Below are 26434 nucleotides of genomic sequence, written 5' to 3'. Positions count from 1 at the left end.
ACATGTTCATGAAACATTATTCGCTAGATAAATCTGTTTCTTCATATTATAAGGTAGATCTATTTTATTTTAGTATTTCAATAATAACTATGTAAAGCACATTATATTATCCATATACATTCTATGGCTTGTATGAGAGAGCTGCATCTTTTTTCTATCTGACTTCAAATGAAGTATATGACTCTTTTTCTTTAGTAAAGTTTGTCACATCATTGTCACTTCAAACACGGTTTATGGTACCAGAATATAAAATTGACAATGAACGTGAAACAGATTTTTGTGTGAACTTTATTGATACCAAACGGTTATATGTAGCGTCCAAGATTCCGATAATTTAGGTTTAAAATGTAGTTTTTTTTAATGACCTTTAAAACGCACCAGAGACGTTCTAGGTAAAAAAAAATTCCAGGAGGGGGGGGGGCATGCCCCCGGACCCCCCTAGAAGGACCTAAGATACTGCCTCGGCTTAAATTCGGGTCTGGCTACGGCACTGATGTTGTGCATATTTCGGACTACTATGACAGCTAAATATTTTAGTTTTGGCGTCTATTTAAGACATTTTTCAAAATAATCAAACGATATCAGCGATCTAAACGAAACGATACTCTATTCATGGAGTTTCAATGTATTGTTTCAAACATAAAGTTTATGGGTGTTTTCCCTTATCCAATTTTTAATTTCGTTTTTTATAATACCACATACGTCAATCGTTTTAAAAAGAACTGTATGTATCAAACCGAATGCATACTCCACATATTGTTTACTATACCCAGCATGCCAAATGTTTGCATTGCATTTAAGCATCTTAAACAATTGCTTGAATAAAAAGATGATTGCAATTGATTTGTGACCGTCTTCATATAATAAACACCGTCTATGTGACTACAGAGATATTATGTCGTGTGTACATGTAGACATAGTAGTATACGTGTACGTACTTTTGTGTTTAATGCGTTAAACGGTTCGATCATACGTATTGTGTACGTATATATATCTTGTTTCGGATGTAATAACCGTTGGTGACATTTCTTTAAAATGAATGCAAGTGATGGTTTTTAAAATATTCGGATTATAATTTAAAATACGGCTCATTTAAACGTGTGAATGTTTTAGCGTTTGAATGTAAATATAACTGCCGTCATGTAAACAATCTTAAATAATTCGTACACGAGAACATGTATCTTGCCGGTGTCTATATTTGTGATACACGGGTTATGAATATAGATCGGCTACAATGTTGTGAGCACGAAAGCAATAAAATCTTAAACATTTATTTAATAAATACATGTATGTATGTAATGTAACTAAAACATAAATGAATTAATATATAGAATGTTTTATAAAAACATTTAACAATGCAAACAACAACCGTAGAATGCCCAACAGTCGATATGTTCACATATATACGAAAATTATAATATAATATAGTTATGTATTCAATGCGATGCGTAAGATAGATTGATATATGACAACATAGCATCTCGAATAAATGTAACGTACATCTCTAGGCGGCCCTATTATGCAATAGGCCATCAAAACAGTTATTATTAAAAAAAAGGAAAATCAACATTATAATGACACGTAGCGAATAATGTTCGAACTTAATATTTTTAGTTGATTATCTTCAAGCAATTATATGTAACCATAGTTATCTTTTTAAAATGTAGATGTATATTTAAACATGTTTGAATGTCTTACTAAGGATAAATAAAACGTATTTTAATATGGAATACACCAGACTGAAAATGACCAATATGTATTCAATAATGAAATTGCTGGCGTCAGACTAAGTGCATATATAAAATTCAGTGCCAGTTAAACATGGGTGAGCTACACCAGTCAATTATTAAATAAAAATTAAATTAAAGGTACAGAGAGAACATTTAATTGACTTCACGACAATCTCTAAATCTTTTTAACGAAAACAAGCATTACATTTATACTTGGATAAAGTATTGTTTATAAATGTACAAATGGTTGAATATCAATACAGGAATTTTGTATTCTTACTTTTGAACTTTCTATCACCAATGAAGACAAGCATGCACATGTACACATGTACACATGTACATTGACACAACTTATTATTGACATTATATCAGCTGAATAAATGGAAAATATCAATGAAGTTAGGAATGTATTGCCGAATAAGGCAAACAATAAAGCAGAAAATAATTGCAATATCAATTCCAAGGCTACCGATACATTACTTTAAAAAGGGAATCAGTATTAATGTCATCGCATGATCCAATGTGACAGCACTATTGACTTGTCGCTTTCACGATAGTCTATACATAAGCACCAGAAAAAAAGCTAAAATTATTGTTGATACAGTGCAGACAAGATTTACAACTACTTGTAATTATGCCTGCTCGGATTACACTTCAAACGCGATCAAATAAAACGTGAATATTCGATTGCATGAATACTGGTTTCAGAAACAAATCAATCCTCTCGGTGATTTTGCGCATCAAACTTAATAGCTCATATTATGTGCACCTCTGAAATGATATATTTTTTCCGTATGAATCAGTTAATATCAATGTGCAGTCGTTCTTGTATTATAGTAAACATGATTGAGTCTCTAAGAAAACTTATAAGTAGAGGAGTATTTGTGATGTTAAATGTAATATAGAGCTTTGAATGTTAAGCGATATTTAAGCCACAGACAAATTTACGATATCAATGTTGTGTTTCTACTTTCCTGGAAAGATTCACAGAAAACAACAATCAACATTCAGGCAATATCGACAATAACTTCGGTCCGAAATTACTGACCATATTGTTTCTGAGTTGAAATTATTGCTAATTAATTTGCATGAAATTGTTCATTGTAATTACATCTTTAAGAACGTTCATGCGTTTTTACTTACCAATACTGTTTATTTACTTAGTAATAAAACATGTTCAATATTTAGTATTATCGCTTATTGGCTAATGAGTTATAAAGGTTGAAAGACAACATAATCAAGTACAACCCGAGCAAACCGTGCGCAAAAAATCTCGGAGTAATTTAAGGCAAGAGACATTTTGTCATTACCTAGTAGAGGGTTATATGGGTGTTTATTTAATGATAAACATTTATCGAAGATCTATACATTAAGTCAATTATGTTACAAGGCTGTTATCAAATTGGTTATCCAGTGACTATAACAAAGCTTGTGTTTTTATTCATATGCTTGTGAACAGGCGATAATTTGTATAAAGAAATGCACACTCGAAATTATATGCGCTGCCTAATCACAAATTATACGGCAATTTAGCAGGAGAAAAACAAGTTTTCTTTTAATGGTTCGGCAAGATTTGTGTCAATTGTTTTGAGGACTTTCTTGATTAACGTTGATTACTTCTTCCGACGCATTCTGAAAAGTAATGGTATCTTAATAACCATTTATACTTAGTATATAATTTTTAAAGTAACCTTTTTGCAGATACATTTATTCTAATATTTTAGGAGAAATACATATATAGATACGTACATTTTACATAACAATGCATAATATAAAACAGTGATCATACACTGACCAGCACAAATCCCTTATGTACCTTGACAGGAGTGTACATGTTAAACTTGATAGTAGCTTCGAATTACAAAGGGACGTTTTTCTGTCTATAAAAATTTAACAAACTTTAAAAATTTAAGGAAACCAGATATGTTAGCGATACCTTATAAATGTGCCAATCAAGTTTCACGATAAATCCACTCAACCATGCAGTTTTAAGTTTAATTTTTACCTTCTTGTTTGGACAATCACTGCCTAGTTGATGTCGTCTAAATCAGACTTGTATGCTTAATATGCAATAAATAAACATTTTACAAACTGAGACGCATACTGGTTGTTTCCAATAAATTATATAAGGATAAATACGGGATGGAAAGTGTACTCAAATATGAAATGGGTCGACAGTGTACTTTTGTGCAACATAATGTCTATATCTGAACAATTAAATACATATATAAAATACCTAACAGGCAGAGACAGTTTCGATGCAGTTGATTTTACAAAATACATCCAAAAGCTGTGGTTCGTTTGTTTTACATTTTGGAAGTATACAAGACAGTTGACAGTGGATGATCGTTGTGAGAAAAAGTGAAGGAATTCAGGCGAAATATTTTTCGTTAGTTCACTGTTGCTTTGCAGCTATTTTGCAATTCATATGTAAAGCGTTTATATGTGGTTTCCAGGGAATATTATCATTAAAAGAAAGGATACGCAACTATTGTGGTTGTCTCGTATTCTTACACGGTAATGTGAATTATTATCCCAGAGGTCCATCTAAGGTTTCGCGGAGTCTGCATTGATAGCGAAATACCATAATACAATAGCGTGTCCGTATCACATCATAAAACCTAACTGGTAATAAGGGTTTCAAGTTTTTAATTACCGATAGATGTTTTCATTACAAAGATGAAAGCAGAGGCTCGTGTTCATATGAAATCCCCATTATACTTATATTTACAAAAATGCATATGGGAATATTGTTCTCCTCTACTTATAATTTAAGTTCTGAGACGAGTTGTGATTCAAGTATGCTAGTTGTAAGAGAGGCCATTGCACTTGCTATTTGAAGACGGTTAAGATAAAGGCTTACCGTGACCAATGTTATTGAACTTACCGCCCTTCTTCGAGTGAAACTATTTACCAGTATTGCTAAAATAATCAAATACGCAAATATATGGAAGCATCAAAATGCTGTTTATATGATATTGAATAGCTTGTAATTTGGAAACATGGGCGTCCTTAATGTATGACATAATTTATTAGGTCGCAAAAACAGACACTTAGTAATAATTTCAGACTGTAGGCAATGTTGACACCAGCTGCAGACGGCAGTTATGATTGGTATCGCCGAAATTATTCTTGATTTAAGTGAATCGTCTACTTCAAAAATGAAACTATACATTTTTTTGTGGATAATTCGTACAACAGGTACATATAACTGTATTATGTAACAAAGCTTTCTTAGACACTTAGATATGTTTATCATACTAGCAGGAGTATGCGTTATTATAATTTAAAGCACCGAGAGAAAAAGACACGTCAGAAATGGGCATTTTGTAAGAACAAAATAAGTTATTGTATAAGAATTATAAACACAATCAAAGTATGAATTCACTGAAAATAAAATGAATTACACGTTGAAAAACGTTTATTGCTTACGCACACACGTGGTGTCGCAATTTTATATATTTGTTATTTCTCGGGCAGAATCGTTATAATGTATAAGTCTTTTTCCAATATATCACATTGATGTTTGTGAACCTTTAAAGTATATATTACAATTTCTGTTTCATTTGACATGAGGTTGTACTCACCGATTTCATTGGGATTCGATTTAAGTTCAAACATATCCTCTTTGTGTACGTGTAGGTTATATTTGCTAATGTATGCTGTTGTTTCGAAACAGGACAAACGATCATATCCAGATATTGAACATTGTGGCGTCGATCAATATGAAATAACGTAATATATAAAAAATTAAATGGTCATTTATGTTTACCTAAAATAAATCATATAAATTTGCGTTTGCAGGTCAAATTTGCTGTGTTTGCTTTAAATGTTATCGTTTCTCTGTTTACCATAACTAAAGCAATAATTTCATTTGTCATCGAACACATTTTTTGTTCTTAATTAAATTGAGTTTTATCCCCGTATAAGCATGTGATACATTAACATATTTGTGTCCAGCTGTGCTTTTTTTCTTGTGAACTGTCTTGATTTTCCAAACGTGTAATAATTCACTAACAGTTAACATGTTACCGCATCCAGAAAAGAAAGACCTTTAAATCGGCAATTCATAGTTGCATCTGTATATGTTTTACATGCGGACTATTCTACTGTTACATAGTTGCATCTGTATATGTTTTACATGCGGACTATTCTACTGTCTTCATTTAGTTGCATCTGTATATGTTTTACATGCGGACTTTTCTACTGTCTTCATAGTTGCATCTGTATATGTTTTAAATGCGGACTATTCTACTGTCGAACAGTCTCAAGACCAAGGATAATTTAGAATAAACAAATAGGTCAAATCATGTTGAACGTCATTAATGACCTTTAAATAACTCGATTTTAAAATACAATCGTTATGGTTCTGATTTCATACGTTTATAAAGTACATTACATACATGTTAATCTTTGTTTTTGTTTTGTTATAGAATAATAACTATCGTGATATTAGTTAATCAACATGGTTCAAAAGGTAAAACTTATCGGGTTATTAAATGAATACTTATTAAATGTAATTCTTAGAAATTTAATACATTAAGATCTAGCTAAGATTTAAATTTAGATATTTTAATTGAATACATACCTTGCTTTTCCTCACACTTTGCCACGAGCTTCACAGTCAATCAGTTGTACAGGAATGTATATTTCTGTATGTATATTGCACTTAACACTTATATCTGTCTGGTAACTAATATATATATATATTATATTTTTTACAGAGAGCTATTTAAATTTGATGTTATTATGTAATTATTGTGTATGGGATTAAATAGTTACTCTTCATTTAAGTATTGCTATTCATTTAATAAAAATTCTATATTTATTTTATATGCTTTATAGTATTAGTTTGATTGTTGTGTATATTGTTTTGAAATAATGTATGTGTTTTTGAAAGAATATTTTATGTGTTTATATGTCACATAATAATGTATTGTGTTTAATGATATCAAACAGCAATTACTGAAAACATATCACCAGATTTTATTCATAGTGACTAAAAAGCAAGCCGATGTCACTGACCTTCTTTCTTGAATATTCTATTCCAAATATTCCTGGTTTGCAATTTCAATATCCCATAAGGTCAATATCAATTCTAAAAACACTAAATTACATTAATGGAAGTGATAAGTGTCTTCATTTGCATAATTGCATGGATATAATGTGTATGTTCAATATAACAAGAGGACCACGGGGGCCTTAGATTGGTAAACTGTGTCTTTTGGCGTGGTTGGTTCCGAAGTCAGGCGTTTGATTTGAACACACTTTGTAGAAGATTACTGTATTGTGCAACATATGAAACCGATGACACTTTGCTTACGGAAATAAATCTACGTTTACTTTCGTGTTAAATTGACTCAAGCTAATTTTAGACCTCGAGTCCGGACAAGTCAAACTAAAACTCAATCGCGATATAATAATACATTATTAACTAAAGAACTACAGATCACATCATGGAGAAAATTGTGCGGGTCTAAAAGTACCACAATTATATAATGTTCACAGAATAATCGTAAACATTAAACAAACTCACCATTTGCTAGCTTTCGGGGTTATCCTGTTAATTTAATTCAGGAAAGCAAGAACTCTTAAAAATATTAATCTTTGCACTATTCTAAGAGAAATACGTAAGGGCATTACGCCAAAAGCAAACAAATATCCCTTATGTATGCACCGCGCGTTCTAAAATGGAGGGAAAGCGAAAAATATTGACCAATTTGGTTCGCCATGGGCTTATTTGTACTGCATGATATATGTTTTATAGACAATAACGATTATTCTATATGAATTATTTTTTAATAAATATCTTAAACCAAATGAACCATTGTTATGCCCATATTTTAAACCCTTCATGTTTTCAAGAGTATAATTTATTTTGTGAGTAATATACTTTTTATATGGGTGTGTTGCTTAAACAATAGTTTATACAATGATTGATTTATTTGAAGAAAATCTTCTGTTCAATGTAAGAAGTATCTGTTATATGTATATGTATATGTACAGTTATATTTAGAAACACATAGCAATTTATGAGGTGTTTTCCTTAAGCAATCTTGCTTTTGGCCTTTAAATGCATTCTCATAAAGACAAACAATGTGTTGTTTTAAAGATTTGTATAAACCTTATTTTAAGACAAAATACTTTAGCATATATTCCGGAAACATATTGCTTGTAATCACAGTCAAGTGTATGAAAATTGTTTGATTTATTGCTGTACTTTTCAAGCAAGTAGGTCAAAATGCATAATACCTTGTTAATAACAATATAAGCTTTTATGGCTGGTACAAAACTTTCTAACGTTTAAATAAGTTAATACGTTTGTTTTTATTGTATGATACTTCATGAAGAAGTAAAAATGTTACATGTTTATAAGATTGTGCAATAATCATGAATATATCAAATTGCACAATTGAAAGGGTTTTGAAGTTAAAAGTCATGCCTTACAATATCAATATGCGCCCTGTTTTAGTATGTGTTTTTGTCTTGCCCCAACTTTCTCAAATTAAACATTTAAATTAAAAATAAAATATTAATTTTTAAGTAAAAATTAAATTTGTGGTAAGTTTGTTAGCGTTAATTATTTAACAATTCAGGAAACAACCTATGATACGTTCGACAAGCAATTTTGTAATATTTCGTCACCAGGACACCAACAAGATGTCCGCAAAATATTCCAAAGGCTTGACATACCGCACAGCCGATTTTCTGACTGATTCAAAAGACTCCCTGGTAGGACGGCCCAATAGATAGTCTGAATGCCTGCCAAAAGTAGCCATGGCCCTGGGTACAGGGTTTTATGGATTTGTAAAGTAAACATTACCTAACAAAGAAATCGTTATTGAAAACATATGGTCCGGGACTACCGTCATCTGTAAAATTCATATCTATCAGGAGTAAAACTTTTTTAGTTTGTCACTTATGGGTTTCAAATGTTTATTTCCCAGTATTTAGCTTCAAAAAATATATAAAAGAAGTCTCCCCTTAACAGTCAATTTCCTGCATTTAGGTATTTGATATTAAACATGACACCATGGTCATCATGTCTCTGAGTTCAAAACTAGCCCTGATTGTGGGTGAACATTAATTGTTTAATCTTGCGACTTTATTGGCATGCGGCTTTTATAGTATCTGACTACAATATGACAAGCTCTAGTGTGTTGTAGCTTTGTCTGCTGTCTGTTACCCGTGGAAACTCCCTTCATTATATACATAATTTTACTTGTTGTCACACATAGCAAATGAACTCATAACGAATAAAGAATGAAGCATAATCATGACATCTAGTGCACCTGCGTATTGCTATGGCATACTGTTTATGACTCAAAGAGCGATTTGGTGACACATATCTGTCATATGAGCACCTGTAACCTTATTGTTTTGAGAGACATAACATTAGGTATCACACATGTCACGTTAAGTCACAAAGTTCGTCAGCTACTTGTAATTACAACTTACTTTACAATAAACAGTCAGGAATAAGAAATGCAGTATATAAAGAGCAAACCTACTGGAACTCATTGTGTTATGTGAGTTTGTTAAATAATTTGCTGATCCTTAATATAAAAACTTGAAGAAGATATTAACATAGTAGTTCTACTTGTGAAAGATTGCATGTACTTACACACGTCTTTTGTTTATTCGAAAGAAAAACAATATCCCAAGAAGTGGCGAGAAATCTCTTACAAATATTCCCTAAACGCACACATTTAGATATATAAAATCAGCGCCACACATGTCAATTCACGTCTGTGGTTACCATATTATTTTGAAAATACTCTTAAAATGACGAAAAAAGGTTATGAATCTATATTTTTATATAAATCATCAGTCCAAATTTTGATAATTTTAAGAATTCCCAAATTTAAAAAATCGACTTAACCTGTAAACGAAGACATACCCGGCTGTAAGTGTACTGTACGGGCGATGTTTTTTGCTTGCTATGTAGTCAATTGTTACTAGTAACATAGTTGTTTTCGTACATATAGTGCGTGATATGTTGTGCTTGTAAAGTATATGTTCTTGAAGTTAAATGATATTTATTTACAAAATAGAATATTCAAAGCAACTTTCTGACTCGTGATTGCACATTCGTTGCAGAATAGTGTGTGCTAGTTGATGTCTTTTGTTGGTGCAATAACATCTATAAGATTTAATGGTACAGTAAATGAAAAGCTTCGGCGTAGTTCTAGTGTCATGCAAAAGTTGATGTGATTAACGAGCATATTAATCGAACGCAGAAATCATTGTACACGCAATTGAACTATTAAGTGCGTCCTAAAAAGAGCTAATGATCTGAATTGATTACTAATTGACTGGCACAAGCTAGGTTCATATAATCACGTCATAAGGGACTTCAGTTGGATTTTTGTCATGTGAGACAAACGATAGGTCATATATGGGTAAAAAAGAACTTACAATAATATCAAATATATATATAGGCAGCAACTACGTCAAAATTCTGAAAGTAGCACAATGATAACTGAATTGTCATTTAATTCCGTATAACTCTATTATACATGTATATTGACTTATTACCATGCTCAATATATCGCTTATTCATTTCAGAGCCAGAAGAAACTTGTGATTTTTCAGTGTATCATACCGATTAAATCTAATTAAACATATAATAAAATTATGTGTGGTATTTTTCGAATTATTAATCGTTTCATCGTGATGTCAACATAACGATTAAAACTAATTAAAACATATAATAAAAGTATGTGTGGTATTTTTCGAATTATTAATCGTTTCATCGTGATGTCAATATCGAAATATAATATATATATGGTTGTTATATATTCGTCATTAAGACGGCGATATTCTTAATCTGATTGAGACTGTGTTTGACATACCTGATTAAATCTGAATTCTCACAATTACACAGGATCATACAACAGTTATTTTTGCACATAAATGATAGCGTATGTACTGTTTAGGGGATTTAATAATTCATAATACATGAATTATGCTTTAGATTGTTTGGAAAACATGATCTGATTAGAAGCCTTCTCGTTTTTTCCAATCGCGTACCAAAATAACAACATAATGTCAAGTTTCTCACATCAAATTGACAACCGTAAAACCGAAAATCTGCTGTTTTACCATAGTATGTGGTATACTAAGCTGAATACAATTTATCGGAAATAAATTGAGATGAACTTTTACTATTTAGAATACCTTTTAAAATACCTAGTTAAACGAATATTGTTTATTTAAATTGAATATGCTGTCTGCATTTTAAATGATCTCAAATATGCATAACAAAATGAAAGATAATAATGCCTAATATTTAAGTTTTTTTAGTTTGAAAAGTTACGTTTATTTCCTAAAATATGTATGGAAATAAAGATAATAAATATGCCAACAACGTACACAACTTGCATTAATTTTGTTTGCCTGTTTTTAACAAAAATGTATCCTTATAGTGCACAAATAAGTATACCACAACCTCTTCTTTGGTGTCGAAGTACTACCAATGCAAACCGAATAATAATCATTGTATTGTGTAGCATAAATAATAAACATGCATTACGAGTTTCGGATTTTATATGATGGATCGTGGAGGCTGTCGTTCTTAAATATGAGTTCCATGAATATTCATAGATATGTAATAAATATATTAACTACCTTCCTAAGTGTATAGCTTTATTGAAGAAATACCATATTTGCATAGTTCGAAATAAAACAGCTGTCCAAATCTCCAATAAACTGATTTATTAATATCACTGGCATATGCAAGTCACATGGACGTCAAATTATGCAAACAATTATTCAAATGTTGACAATATAACCTTCCCATGCACGCACCGTACGTCTGCATCTAATTTGTCGGTATTGTGCATGTCATCACTTCACTGCAAGGAAAGTGGAAAGCGATATTATGGAAATTTTATCTTAGTGCATATAAGACAAACTTAGAACATTTACATTTCTAGTGTGATGGCTTCCAAGACGTTGTATCAGACTTCATGATGTGTGACCTATAGTTTGTAATTGTTAAATTGAAACAACAAGAGCGTCGAAATATATATTATTTAGGGATGGCAACGAATACCGATTTTGGTATTCGAATATTCGGTCATCCTTCCGAACGAATATTCGGATATTCGGTCAACATATGTAGGAAAAAATCAACAAAATCAACTTTCTTTACCGTACAATTATTCCATGAATTCTACTTTCGTTTTGTACCAGAACTTCACCGGAATTGACTTTATATTGACAGAGCGTTACCGTCGCTAATTCGAAGTTGATTTTGTTGATTATTTTTTATTAGATGTTGATCAGTTGAAAACAAAAGTAAATTTATGTCAAACACAATTGTTTATCGGTCAGCATTTTCGGCTTTAAATTCAATACGATGCATCCATCAAGATCAATTAGCAACCCCTATCATAAAAACCATGCTGTGAATGCCTGATAAAATCAATAATTTGCCGATAAGTCGCTGATAAGGTGGCATAAACAACACTTTTAGACAGACCGAGCTTGAATAGCTTATTTTATTTTGAACTTATATATATATAGAGAGAGAGTACGTCTTTTTTACGAACTTCGGGACAAATTTCTCATATTGGGACGCTGGCTACGCATTTACTCAATTCAATTAGAGCAAAAACACAACATTTTCGATTGGAGAACACGGTTTACGTCAATCAAAAATCTTTTGCATAAGTTCTTTTCGGCTTTTCCTTTACTTATTTAATATTTGATCATTTTAAATGTAATTCGAGTCATTAGATCAAGTGCGGGTCGGTGTTTTAATTGCCGACGCGATTTGCACCTATCATAATTTTGACACAAAGTGACTGTCTTTGGTAAATTCAAGTTTCTAAAGGTAGGCAATTAGCGGGATTTATGACAGGTATACTGTCATCACCAAAGCGACGCATTTTCGCGCCTACCGGAATAAACACTATGACACGAGGAACAACTTTTGTTAACAATGTTTGAAGCAAATTTTTAGAATACAAAGTCTTTGAAAATACTTAATTTTTTTTCCGAATATTCGATTCGGAAAATAGTATTCGAATATTCGGTTCGGGACCGAAATTTCGGATATTCGGATATTCGTTGACATCCCTAATATTATATCAATATTTAATTGTATACCATAATTTTTATCAATGGTTATATGTAATATATCCATTTTATCATAATGGAATTAATTTTACAGACATTCATTCCATTCGTCAATTCAAAGAGTATAGGAATTAGGGGAATCAATATATTCGTAGGCATATTTTACTTAGGTTAAATAATTTGAGATGATAAACAATATTACGTTTAGAGAAACTTCTCACTGAGAGAAAAAAGAATGTTACACGAAATTAAGTTTGAAATTGTCTTTACAGAAGCCTTTAAATATTGCCTTTAAATATTTAGTACATTGCGCTTGTTGCTATGTGCTTTTTAGTGATGTTAAACAAGCAAAACATTCACAAACTATTCATTCCAGTAAGAGGACAGGGTATTTTGATATCAAATCAGTATGCATCACGAAAGGGTAGACATTACATGCTTATGTTGACATTAATCATAGCGCAGACGAAATGACTTTCTACGTTTGAAAGCATAGCATGTACACTATTAGTTTATTGTTTGAATAAATTCAGACTGATATTTAGCTCTTACACCTAGTGTTGTAAAGATACGCAATACAATCTCTCTTTACAATTGACATTTAGCCATGACTATTGGAAACCAATCATTTATAGAAAAGAAACGCCAGAGACATAATAAGTATGGAAATAATTTTGACATTTGCAAGTCTTACATTTAAGACAAGGAACATGTTGCCTAAACAATAGGATACCAGATATGGAACAGTTCATTAGGCATACACTCACACAAGCTTGATTAATCCTCTGGTCAGTATATCACCCCTTTTTAAGAAATCCATAATGTTTTTAAAGAATATATATGTGAATTAGATTTGCGGTTTGCGCTGAAAAAAAGAAATTTGCGGAAGACCGGTACATGACTTTCGGAACAAATATAACATATTTTACTACTTGAACAAATGAACATCTAGCTCATAATAAAAATAAACATGCTTCATATATTGTGGGAGTGAGCTTCTATTTGTTGAATGGTTATGCTCAGTTATGTTACACAACATTCCTCCAAATGTATGCTTTGCTTAATTGCAATATAAAAAACAAATGAAAAAACATTTGTTAATAAAATCAACATCTATCAATCATTGTTAACAATGCACCGCGTTAAACGAAACTTTCATAGATTAAAAATGAAATTAAAAAATTATTACATTTTAATTTTTTTAAACATGCACCGAAATTGATTTGTGACGTTTTCTTTTTACGTTTTTTACTTATGGTGCAATGGAATCATTTCTTAAACGAACATTATGCAACATTTGTAATTTGAGCACCATAATTGCTTCAGTTTAAAGCTATTTATTTAAGCGCAATTACATAGAAAAACTAAGGCTTGTTTAAAACGCTCTCGAGTCCATTTCATGGCATTAGAAAACATTACTTGGTGTCTATGGGGAATATCTATAAAACGCTTCCATAATGGGGATCAAACCAGTGACCTACCGATCGCTAGGCGGGCACCACTTCCACTTTACCACTACGATAGTTAAACTTTGCTTCACTATGATCAAAATTTTAGACCTTCTTTGTAGAAAATAATTATAACCAAAAACAAATACATTATCAAAGACATAAGACACACACATTTCATCAGATGCTAATGTTTGGCATGTCAACTGCATTTCTTGATACACTACAGTTATTGCCATTTTTCGGATGCAAACATTTTGCGTTAATTCTTTTTAAAGCAACATAATAGTTTGTATGCGTCATACAACCTGAGAAATGTTTTATCATTTTGCTTATATATATATCGTTAAAAATAAAATCTCGATTACTTAAAGAGCATTCACAATATCAAGTGACGACACAATATCTGTCTAAGCAAATTAAGTTATGAAAACAGAACAGGACACACTAGCTTCGGAAAAAACAATAGTAAAGTTGCATAAGCGTGAAATGAATACCCATATATTCGAGACATTTATCAAGTACAATAGGAATTGTTGTTCATTTTTATGTTAACTTAGCATATTTAAGATTGTGATTTCACCCAACTAATAAAGTCGTGCCGATAATGCTTTAAAATTTACTAAATACGGCTTTGTGCAATTATCGTCAGAATTGCGTACTGATCAAAATTAGGCCCGTCTGCAGTCTCTTCATGTGTTAATGCAATAATGTGGTATTGCCCTATGCGTCTGATCATATTTGTATATGAAAATGTTTTCAACTTTCAGCACTATACTCATGGATAGTAAGAACTCAATATATATATATAAGTTTGGTGAAGATCGGATGTAAACTACTTGAATTAGAGAGCGGACACCATGCTGAATGTTAAAAAACGCACTAATTGACCCCGTGACCTAGTTTTAGGCCCGGAATGGCCCATGTTCAAACTTGTCCTAGAAATCATTAAGATAAAACTTGTGACCAAGTTTGGTGAGGATTGGATGAAAACTACTTGAATTAGAGAGCGGACAACATGGTGAGGTTTAAAACGCACTAGGATACTCCGTGACCTAGTTTTTGACCCGGCATGACCCATATTCAAACTTGACCTAGACATCATCTAGATACAACTTCTGACCAAGTTCGGTAAAGATTGGATGAAAACTACTTGAATTAGAGAGCGGACAACATTGTGATGTTTAAAACGCACTAAGTGACCCCGTGACCTTGTTTTTGACCCGGCATGACCCATATTTAAACTTGCCCTAGACATTATCAAGATACAACTTCTGACCAATTTTGGTGAAGATTGGATAAAAACTACTTGAATTAGAGAGCGGACAACATTGTGATGTTTAAAACGCACTAAGTGACCCCGTGACCTTGTTTTTGACCCGGCATAACCCATATTCTAACTTGCCCTAGACATTATCAAGATACAACTTCTGACCAATTTTGGTGAAGATTGGATAAAAACTACTTGAATTAGAGAGCGGACAACATGGTGAGGTTTAAAACACACTAAGTGACCCCGTGACCTAGTTTTTGACCCGGCATGGCCCATGTTCGAACTTGATCTACACATCATCTAGTTACAACTTCTGACCAAGTGTGGTGAAGATCGGATTTAAACTACTTGAAATACAGAGCGGACACCATGCTCAATGTGTAAAACGTACTAAGTGACCCTGTGACCTAGTTTTTGATCTGGCATGGCCCATTTCGATCATCTAGATAAAACTTCTGACCAAGTTTGGTGAAGATCGGATGAAAACTACTTGAATAAGAGAGAGAAAACCATGCTGAATGTTACAAAACGCTCTAAGTGACCCCATGACCTAGTTTTTGACCCGCCAAGGCCCATGTTCGAACTTGGCCTTAAGATCATATAGATACCACTTCTGACCAAGTTTGGTGAAGATCAGATGAAAACTACTTGAATTAGAGAGCGGACAACATGCTGAATGTTTAAAACGCACTAAGTGACCCCGTGACCTAGTTTTTGATCCGGCAAGGTCTATGTTCGAACATGGCCTAGACATCATGTAGATACAACTTCTGACCAAGTTTGGTGAAGATCGGATGAAAACTACTTGAATGAGAGAGCGGACACTTAATACGGACCGACAGACAGACCGACAGACCGACCGACCGACAGACAAGTTCACTCCTATATACCCTCCTAAACTTCGTTTGTGGCGGTATAATAAATATGTTGCAAACAAATAAGTTATATCTTTTATTTTATTTTTCGATAACGGGAAAGGGTTGCGAGTTAATATCGTTTAGTGTCATCGAAAGATAAATAAGCGTTCAATTACAGAGACGATTGCTCTTATTGAATTGAATTTACACCAACATTAATTGATAGTTGTGTTCAACTACTTTGAAGTGTATATTTTGCATATATTTTTTTAAACTGTGCTTTCTTAATAGATGCCTTTCTTTTTAAGAGAGACATATTTAAGTTAAACTTAATACGAGATGAAAACAAAACGATACTCATCGCATGCAGCGATTGTTGCAGACAGAACACGTATATACAAAAGTGTAATGCAAATACATTTAAATTTTGTTTGACGGTGTATATTATTTTACCATCGAATTATGTTTTTTCGTTCATTTATCAATGTTATTTTACAGTCAGTGTATATTATTTGTACAATTGGTCTATTATTTAAAGCCATCAATTTATGTTTTAATACTATAGGTATATGTTATCCTATACCATAGGTGCAAGTTGTCCTATAACATATGTGTAAGTAAGTATGCCGTCAGTCTGTGTATGTCGTTCACGAAATAAAAGTTTGCGTGATGCCGAATGATGAATGCAAACTCCGCATATTATCTTCTATACCCAGCATGTCAAGTGTGTGTAAAGCCTCCGAGCAACATTTCATCAATTACTTGAATTGCAATTTTATTATCGCCTGTCTACATAAAAAATACCGTCTATGTGACTACAGAGATTGTATGATTGTGGGCAACAATACAGTACACGTGTTGTAATCACAATAGCAATACATGCTGAAATATATTGAAACGTTTCTTTATAATTTCTTTAGCGAGACTATCGACTCTGGGATAGAGGTCAGCGCTATATTCTGCGATATAAGCAAAGCATTCGACCGTGTCTGGCATGAGGGATTGTTGTTCAAGCTTACAAATAAAGGCATAAGAGGCAGTCTGTTATTTTGGTAGAAATCTTACCTTACAAACCGGACACAAAAGTTGTCATCCGAAACGCAGAATCCAATTATTCTCATATCAACGCTGGAGTACCAAAGGGCTCAATTTTTGGGCCTCTTCTCGTTTTAATCTTTATTAATGATATTATTCTAGATATTAAAGCAAACATCAGGTTATTTGAACTAACCTTCATTTTGTATCGACAATCCAGTCCACGCTGCAACTACACTTAAATCCGATCTCGAAAGAATCAACAAATGGGCTAAAACATGGCTTTCAATCCTAAGAAAACAGAGTCAGTGAATATAAATCGCAAGACAAGCACAATTCAACATTCCCCTGTATATATGAATAACGTCGCAATTAGCAAAGTCACAAAGTATAAACATATTGGGCTCTTCTTTACTATACCTTAAATGGGGCACCCATATTTAGTTAATTGTTAATAAGGCCTACACATAAATAAACATAACGAAAAAGTTAGTTATAGGCCGTTCCAAATTGAAAACCATCTACTTATCATTTATACGTCCGTTTCTCGAATATGGCGATGTCATTTACAACTGCTCATTACAAGACCAAGAAATGTTAGAAAACGTCAAAATTGAGGCTGCAAGAATAGTCACAGGTGCCACGAAATTAGTCTCAATTCAAAACCTTTTGAAAGAAGTCGGAAGGGACACTTTAAGTAATCGTTGAGCTGAACATAAACCCAACTCTTAATCCGCTTCCATTTCTCTTTCTATTATCTTCCCTTTCTCTACCTGCAAGTACGTTCAATCACAACCACTCGACATTAAAATCTTGTTCAATTTAAGTCCTTCTCGCCTTCTTGTGGAACGAATTACAATAAGCTTAGTTTAGGTTTAAGGTCAATCCACATATTACTGTGTATATTATTCATGTTTATGCATTCCGAAATAAATATGTTTAAACAAAATTTATTGATATATAAAACAATATCAAATATAAATACATTATTTATGACACTCTTCGTCAAAATATCGAATATTGTTTAAAAACCTTTAATAATTCAAACAACAATCGAGGACAGGGGGGGGGGGCTTGCGTATACGGGAGCTTACCGGGTTTAAATGAGGTCAGTTGGAACTTAACTTCCAAGATGGCGTCGTTTTCGTTGTTTTTTTCGTGAAGGAGTAGCGGAAATATTCAACCGGTAAGCCAGTTTATATTTCTTTTAAATAAATAAGCCCTTCGGTTCTACGGTGTTTGTGCGCCCTTCGGGTTTTTGTTCCAATACCGTAGACGTCGGAGTAATTGTAAAGTTATTAAAGCAAAATCGTCGACAAAGTTGTCGTTAAATTTCTTGACCTTCGAAATGTTGGATGTTCGAATATTTTCTCTCATAATAAACAGCATGTGTGCATGTTTGAAGTAAAATATAACATAAATCACGATTATTAATTATCTCGACCTTATTCTGATATGAAATTTTCTTGAACCATTCTTTTACTGTCTTTTTAGATGATGAATGTTTAAGGGCGATAATAAGTGAAGCTTTCGTTGCAGTATATGTAATTAGAAATTTAAAATTAGCGGAGGACTTGGATACCATGCCCCATTCATGAACCATATGAGTTTAAATGTAGAATATGTAAGAAAGAGTCATTCAACAGAGCCGGACTAAAACAGCAAATAAAACAAACGAACCAAATATAAAAAATTACAGCTGATGTATTAAGTGTTTTTTAATTATTATTTCTTCAAAGACAAGTCTGACATATAATTGCCATGAGTGCTACTTAATTATACGTTTTGTTCCGTTTGTGTCATGATGCTAGTTTCTCACGTTTGTTTAATGAAAATAAACCATTCTCTGTGTTACGTCATTTCTTCCTACGTTGTCACTGCATACATTTTCAATTGTATTCAGCACTTACATATATGATAAAAAAGATTTGGGTTGGAATGAATTTGTTATGCATTTGACATATTAACATCACTTAAGATTAGAAGGCAATGTAAAGAACAAACGAAATAATCTTTCTTAGTGAACCAATACTTTATATCCTCAATACAACAGTCTTAAATAATATGTATTCACAGAGGTATAAAAGAGAAAAGAATACATGTATATATTGATCACTTTTACTGAAATCATTCGTGTGTTGCATTTGCACAAATCTTCTCTATCCACTACAAATTCACTTTTTGCGATATAGAATATAATATAGAAACTAACTCAGAACTGGTTTAAAAGAAGGTCGTCCAAAATGTTTCACATCAAAGTCACATACATGTATCAGTATCTTTATGGTAAAACGCGTCACATGTCATTGTATTAAATAAACAATAAACATTTATGGTTGCATAAAAAAACATCCACCGATATGCAATTTCTAAGCAGGTGTCAGGTATTCCCAATTGCTTCATGTATTCCGAATCGCAATAATGGTAGTATTTGGTTACACCATCCTCAACAAATATAACTGGCGTCTTGATATTTGGAAATAGTAAGCATAGTATTCCGTTAAGTAAGCATAGTATTCCGTTTGAGGCACTTCCGTATAGCGAAGGATGGAGATATTTACCTAAAACATCGGCACAATTTGGTACCAGGGTAAATATATTTATTTAAGATATCAATACATTACAATATCACGATCTGCGATGTATTATTTTATTATTGTGTTTTTTTTTGGCTATAAATATATAATGTTTATTCGCTCAAGACTAAACTGTCTTCTTTAACACAACGGCAATTTTATTAGGGAACGCCGAAACCAAAGACCCCAATGGCATAACCCATTCTACCCAGTCCACGGTAACACATAGACTCGTCCTCTATTTTAAACCATTGCCCTCATGCATAATCAATCTTTCTCGAGCTGGTCTCATATTTGAGTAATTCGCTGGTTTTCACAATTCTACATTTACCACCCATCCTCCCACTTATTTACTTATTGTTATACGATGCTTGCCATATTTTTGTTATATTCCAGTGATGTCGAGTTTTACAACCTTCCTTTAAAACCTACATCGTCATGGCTGGGACTTTGAAGCGTGCAGAACACCGTCAGTCTGTCAAGTGGTGTACATAGTACGGCCCAGACCCTAGGATCCTGCGTAATTGACTGAACCTGTGTTGGAGAACAAATTATTTTGTTTAAAGGCTTAGTTTCGATTAACACACTTCCCATTTGTCAGGTGTAGTTATCCATAATGTACTTAAATTTTCCGCCGTTCTCGGGGGAGCCTGGGTAATACAAATAATCACAGCCTTGACATTTAAATGCCAAACCTTTAAAATAATACATTATGTAGTTAAACATATTGGGGTTTGTCGTTGAATAAATAAGATAATATTAAGTCAGTTCTTTCTATATAATCGTAATTGTTTCTGACAAAAAACAATGTTTAAGCTTACATCAGACTAAAATTAAGAAGTTAAGAGAATGTTTTTGCTCGAGTGTTGATGATGCTAGCATGATTCCGCGTTTGTATTATGTAAACGCATCAGTGATGACCATGCTGTCAGAATTCAAAAACACAACTTTTCTTTACTTGAACGAACAATCAAATAAATATACATTGTAGTCAACTGATTTAATCGCTTCCCCCAAAAGTAACATTTAAGAAACTAAGGAATTTTTTATCTAAGAATTGTGTACCGAAATCGATATATATATTTCTTAGTAATCGTGATTTGAAACATTGTATACAGTGAATAAAAAATCACTGAGCACGACATACGCGAAAAATTATAAACAGCAATTAAGATAAAACTTGGCATTGTGATCGAAGTCTAAAATGGGCATTATGAATATTTACGTTATTTCAGTTGTGTCTATGTTCGAAAAATGGGCATTGACTATCTAAATAAGTACATCAGCTAAGTTGATAAAACTCAGTATTTTGAAATATAGTTATGATAAATAATAATGTTAACGATAATGCGACCAAAAAATATTATCGCAAGTGTTTTCATGGAAACTATATAGATCATAGTTTTATGTATGCTTAAGAAAGGTTGTTACGAAGCGCATGTGCACATAATATATAATGAATTTTATATAACCTATGTAAAATCAGGTTGGTTGCGTATTTGTAAACAAATAACAGCCTTAAATGATTAAATGTTAACTGCAAAAATGTTACTCTGTACACACTACTTTATGTGGTAATCTTTAATTCATTTTAATTTCTGCCGATTTACTTTTGATTGCATAGTTGTACTCAAACAATACAATTTAAATAAATATTTAAATTATACTCGAAATTAATTGTGAAAAGGTTGTGTGATATCAATAGTGAAAAACGGTTACATCAAACGCACGGCGTGAAACATGTATGCGTCACTTTCTAGCACAAGGAGTTTAATTAACTCTGCACCGAAATTCATTCTTTCGAAATACTTCTTATTGGGGCATTAAACCAGTGATGCCATTTCAAAATGCATACCAGCAATAACAATTGTAAAGGGTAGATCAATACCTGATAACATAAAAGTTAGAAAACAGGCACACAAACAAACATTGATTACGCCGAAGATAACCGTCTCTTATCGCGCGATATACACATTATTTCTGCATTAAACTAGTTCAGTCAACCAATATAATTATTAAATACGTTGTACCTCGCTGTTCTCGCAATACCGAGTGCGCAAAATAAAACGTATAGTTAAGATGATTGTAAATACCATTAAATAAAGTAAGTCTTTTCTTGTTAGGCCACTCCAAATTGATCTGTTGGTCTACGGATTATTTTGAAAAAAAGTTGAAGAGCGAAAAAAAAAATACTTTTTTTTTGAAAACAGGAAAATTCTCGAGCGAGCGAAGAGCGAAGAATAAAAAAAATCACATTTCGATAGAAAAAATTTGCATTATCAAGAGATACATGTTTAAACAGCTATATTTTACATTCAAATCATTTCTTATATAAGGCCACTCCAAATTGACCTGTTGGTCTACGGATTGTTTTTGAAAAAAGTTGAAGAGGCGACCGAAAAAAAAACTTTTTTGAAAACAGGAAAATTCTCGAGCGAGCGAAGAGAGAAGAATAAAAAAATTCACATTTCGATGGAAAAAAATTGCGTTATCAAGAGATACAGCTATATTTTACATTCAAATCAATTCTTATATAAAGAACATATATCGACCTCATATTTATAGGAGTAAGTTGCATATGACCTTTGACCACGAAATATACGTGTAACATTATTATTGAAGTGAGGGACACATGTCTACCTACTGCTGCTTATATTTATTTGAAGTTTTAAACAGTGAAAGCTGTGAAAAGGTATACCATGTTGCAAGCTTTGAAAAGGTATAACATGTTGCAATAGCACTTGAAGAGGCACAATCATCAAAATGATAATGACAGACAGTCGGACAAAGGCCATGCATATAATCCATTGTCGCTACCTTATTTTAAAAGGGGCATATCGATGGCTAGTACGGTTTTGTATTTTTCTGAAATAAATTTATACATTACAAAGAATTTATTTGATGTTTCTGAAATAAACGGAACTAGCTGTTAAACATGTTCCGTCAACAATGTATTTTAAAAAGTATAAACATTGTCCCTGTCAAACTTTTAGAACCAGCATTTAATGATTTTATGTTTATTTTTGTTCACTCAAAATTGTGTTATAGGAAAAAATTGCCTACATATAGGGAAATACCGTCCATATGCCCATTTAATGAAGAAAAAGTTTTAAAAAAATCTTACGTCATGTTTCCCGATTTTGTTTGAAATTGAACATGCTTCAACGGTATCTGCTGATAGTTGCATGTTCGAACGTAAACAAACACATTCAAATAAGTCACAGAACGTAGAAGATGTGTTTATATTTTTAAGGGTTGGCTTCAGCAACTTTTTACCGCATTTGTTAAAACGGTCACGACAGGGAAACATGTACTGGTCGTCTCGATCGAATTTTTTAGCGTCTGCAGTTATCGATTTAAAGGGTTACGAAACACTATATTTGTCATTCGTATTCAGCGTCAAAATCGTTTCTGCTAGATCGCGTTTTGTTTTTTTCCACAAATTAAAAAACAACAACAAGCGCTATGGTTACAGAAGGACACAAAAATGAGTGCGAGCGGTAATTGGTTTTATTTTTTTTCCATTTTGAAAAAAATAGGTGCGGCAAATCCGACGACCAACAGATCAATTTGGAGTGGCCTATGTTTCAAAACTTGGACCAACATTTATCCTTTTGATGTGTTTTATTTGAACATTCATGCAATTAAATCATTTTTAATTAGTACATAATGAAAACATAAGTTATGTTCACACGGTCAACCTTTAAGGAATTTTGTGGAAAATGAGTATAATTCATTAACATGAAACACACACAGTTTATAAGATGGCATAAACTCTTGGGTTTTCTGTTACATAAGCGTAACTTCTAAGAAAGTTTAACACGTGACTGTCGATTGGTGCCATTAACGTCCGCTTTGAGCTCAAATCGATATTACGCCCAACTGCAGTATGTAATAACGTTAGTTGTTGTCCACAGTGTCAGATAATATATGTTTATTGGAATCCACTGAACTTTGAACAGTACAAACACGGACAGTTAGAACTCTGTTTCTGATATACACCGACTGTTTTGTTATATATATTGTTTTATATATAATTCAAAATATTGTCAACGAATAGTGTTTCCTATTTGTGTAGGCTGAATATATTTATCATATTATCGTCATTTATCATTTAAAATAACGGTATTCGTTTCAAAAACAACTTTAATGTATCAATCATTATTTTCAAGGGAATATATGTTATACATTTTCAGGTAAATGTGAATATAGGAAATAACCTATACATTCTAATTGGACATAACGTACCATGTAAATGTATTCATTTATTATGTTTTAAACGTGGTATCAGACTGGGACAATTTCGATTCTCGTCAGCGATATAACACAAATAACATGTTAAGCGTCAAATGCAAAGAGAAATAGAAGTGCAACCAAAATGATAATACTAGGCTTCTAAGACAATTTTATCACGTTTTGGCACGCAAGCACATATTCACATTGATAAAAACGTTACGTATACGATATCAAAAATCATAATTATTAACGCGAAACAAAAAGGGAAAAATAACATTACTGATAAAAAAGGGTATAATTGTTAAGCAAAGTACAACTCTGATTACAGATAATTGAAAACGTAAAATTTGCAAATACTAAGGTTTAGAGGTTCATGAAAGTAAAACTCTTACAAATATTGTTGTGAAAACAAAAGACTCAATTTCCACTTAATTACATTGAACATAATGTGTTTCTATCATTCCTCGTTTCTGATAACGGAAATGGTTTCCGACTTTAGGTCGTATACTGTCTCCGCAAGAAAAATTAGCTTCCTACTACAAACTTGATGGCTCTGAGTTTATTTTACGCCAGAAGAAATTAAAAGTTGGGGATGCGCCTTGTCAGCTAAATATGTTTTTGTAGGCGTTATGAGAGACATATTTCAATGTGACCAAGTGTGGGCAATCTAAACAAAACGATCCTCAACGCATGGAGTTTATGTTGCAGAAATAAGATGTATATACATTCTTATAAGTGTTATGCAAAAACGTTTAAATTGTGTTGGTCATTATACAACAGATATATGTTAATCGATTGTATAAAAATAATATTCGTATTCCGAATGCATACACCGCACATTTCTTTGTTTACTCAGCATACCAAAAGGTTCGTCGCAAAGAAACTTAAACAATTGCTTGAATAGCAAGAGCATAGCATATTTTCTCTATTTGTCTGCATGTCTTATGTGACAACGGAGATGTAATTACTGTGGATCTGAAAACAAAGCAGTATTAATGAAAGCTTGTTTTGTTTTTGTAATTTATTTGATACGTAAAGGTTTCTTACACATTCTGTTCTTATTGACCGGTGTTTCTCATAAATCATGTTTGTATTTATAATAAGCAATAACATATATTCACGTTGGCAATTAGTTTGTAATCTTATGTAGTTACCGTTGGTAAGATTTCTTTAAACTGAATACACGTGGCGATTTCTATAAAATTCTGCTATAATATAATTACAAACATCGTTGGCGTTAACATGGGAATGTTTTTAATGCTCCCCAAAAATTTTCGGTTACCGGTAAGCATTTATTTTGTTGCCAGTTTGTCCTTCCTTCCTTCCTTTCTTCCTTCCTTCCTTCCTTCCGTCACACTTTTGTTACAGTTTCTCATAGCGCTTTAAATATTTTACCGATCTCTTATATATTTGGCATGTAAGTACCTTGCATGGACCTCTACCTTTTGATGAGGTTTGAGGACACTGGGGTCAAGGTCAAGGTCACCGAGGCTAATAATAAATTTTCTTAAGGTCACACTTTGGTAACAGTTTCTCATAGCGCCTTTAATACTTGACCGATCTCTGATATATTTTGCATGTAGGTACCTTGAATGGTCCTCTACCTGTTGATGAGGTTTGAGGTCACTAGGCTCAAGGTCACCTAGGCTAATAATAGATTGGCTCCTTCAGTTGGTATACTATTTTAGTAATGTTTGTGGTTTCTCAACTTCATTTCTTGGCAACATTACACATGTTCAGGTAAGTATATTATTTCTTACTCATGTGTATATGTTACTGCATCGTGTTTTCTGGTTTGTACATTGGGCACGATCAAAGTTCACTGTTGGCATCATGTACACTGGTAGCAGTCATCTTTGATTACAACTCAATTACCTGTGTTGTCAGCACCTTTAAAGTTCTTGACACATACTAGGAAAAGATCATTTGTCATTTTATTTTTGCAGAAGATTTTCTCTAAGAGGAAACTGGATTGATTCAAGACCTGCGATCCCGACACATATTAACCTTACATTTATTTAGTAAGGTTGATGTATGTGTGGCGTGCCCGGGCAACACTACATAAAATTACACTCTGTTTATTCCCTTCTTGTTTGTGTCTTAAAAAGTGTCTTTTGTGTAGTGGCTGAAAGGCATTGTTATTTTTTAACTGAAGAAACATGTTGGATGATCTAATTGAAGACAAAAAAGAATA

At 32.6% G+C, this 26434-nt stretch overlaps 1 protein-coding gene across 3 annotated transcripts in view; it reads right to left on the bottom strand.

Annotated features, from left to right (window-relative positions):
- Nucleotides 1-26434, bottom strand: part of LOC127843650 (uncharacterized) — a 123482-nt gene that overhangs the window by 66031 nt on the left and 31017 nt on the right. The window contains exon 3 of one of the 3 annotated variants that reach the window (XR_008032264.1): nt 11492-11587. The exons of the other annotated variants lie outside the window; for them this stretch is intronic. The gene's annotated coding sequence lies outside the window, so the exon portion shown is untranslated. Of the gene's footprint in view, nt 1-11491; nt 11588-26434 lie in introns of those variants that run through there. 3 annotated transcript variants of the gene reach the window in all.

The sequence above is a fragment of the Dreissena polymorpha genome, chromosome 9, assembly GCF_020536995.1.
Source record: "Dreissena polymorpha isolate Duluth1 chromosome 9, UMN_Dpol_1.0, whole genome shotgun sequence".
In the NCBI taxonomy this organism is placed as follows: domain Eukaryota; kingdom Metazoa; phylum Mollusca; class Bivalvia; order Myida; family Dreissenidae; genus Dreissena; species Dreissena polymorpha.
Note: the sequence above shows the minus strand (reverse complement) of the source record. Positions and strands in the feature narration are given on the sequence as shown.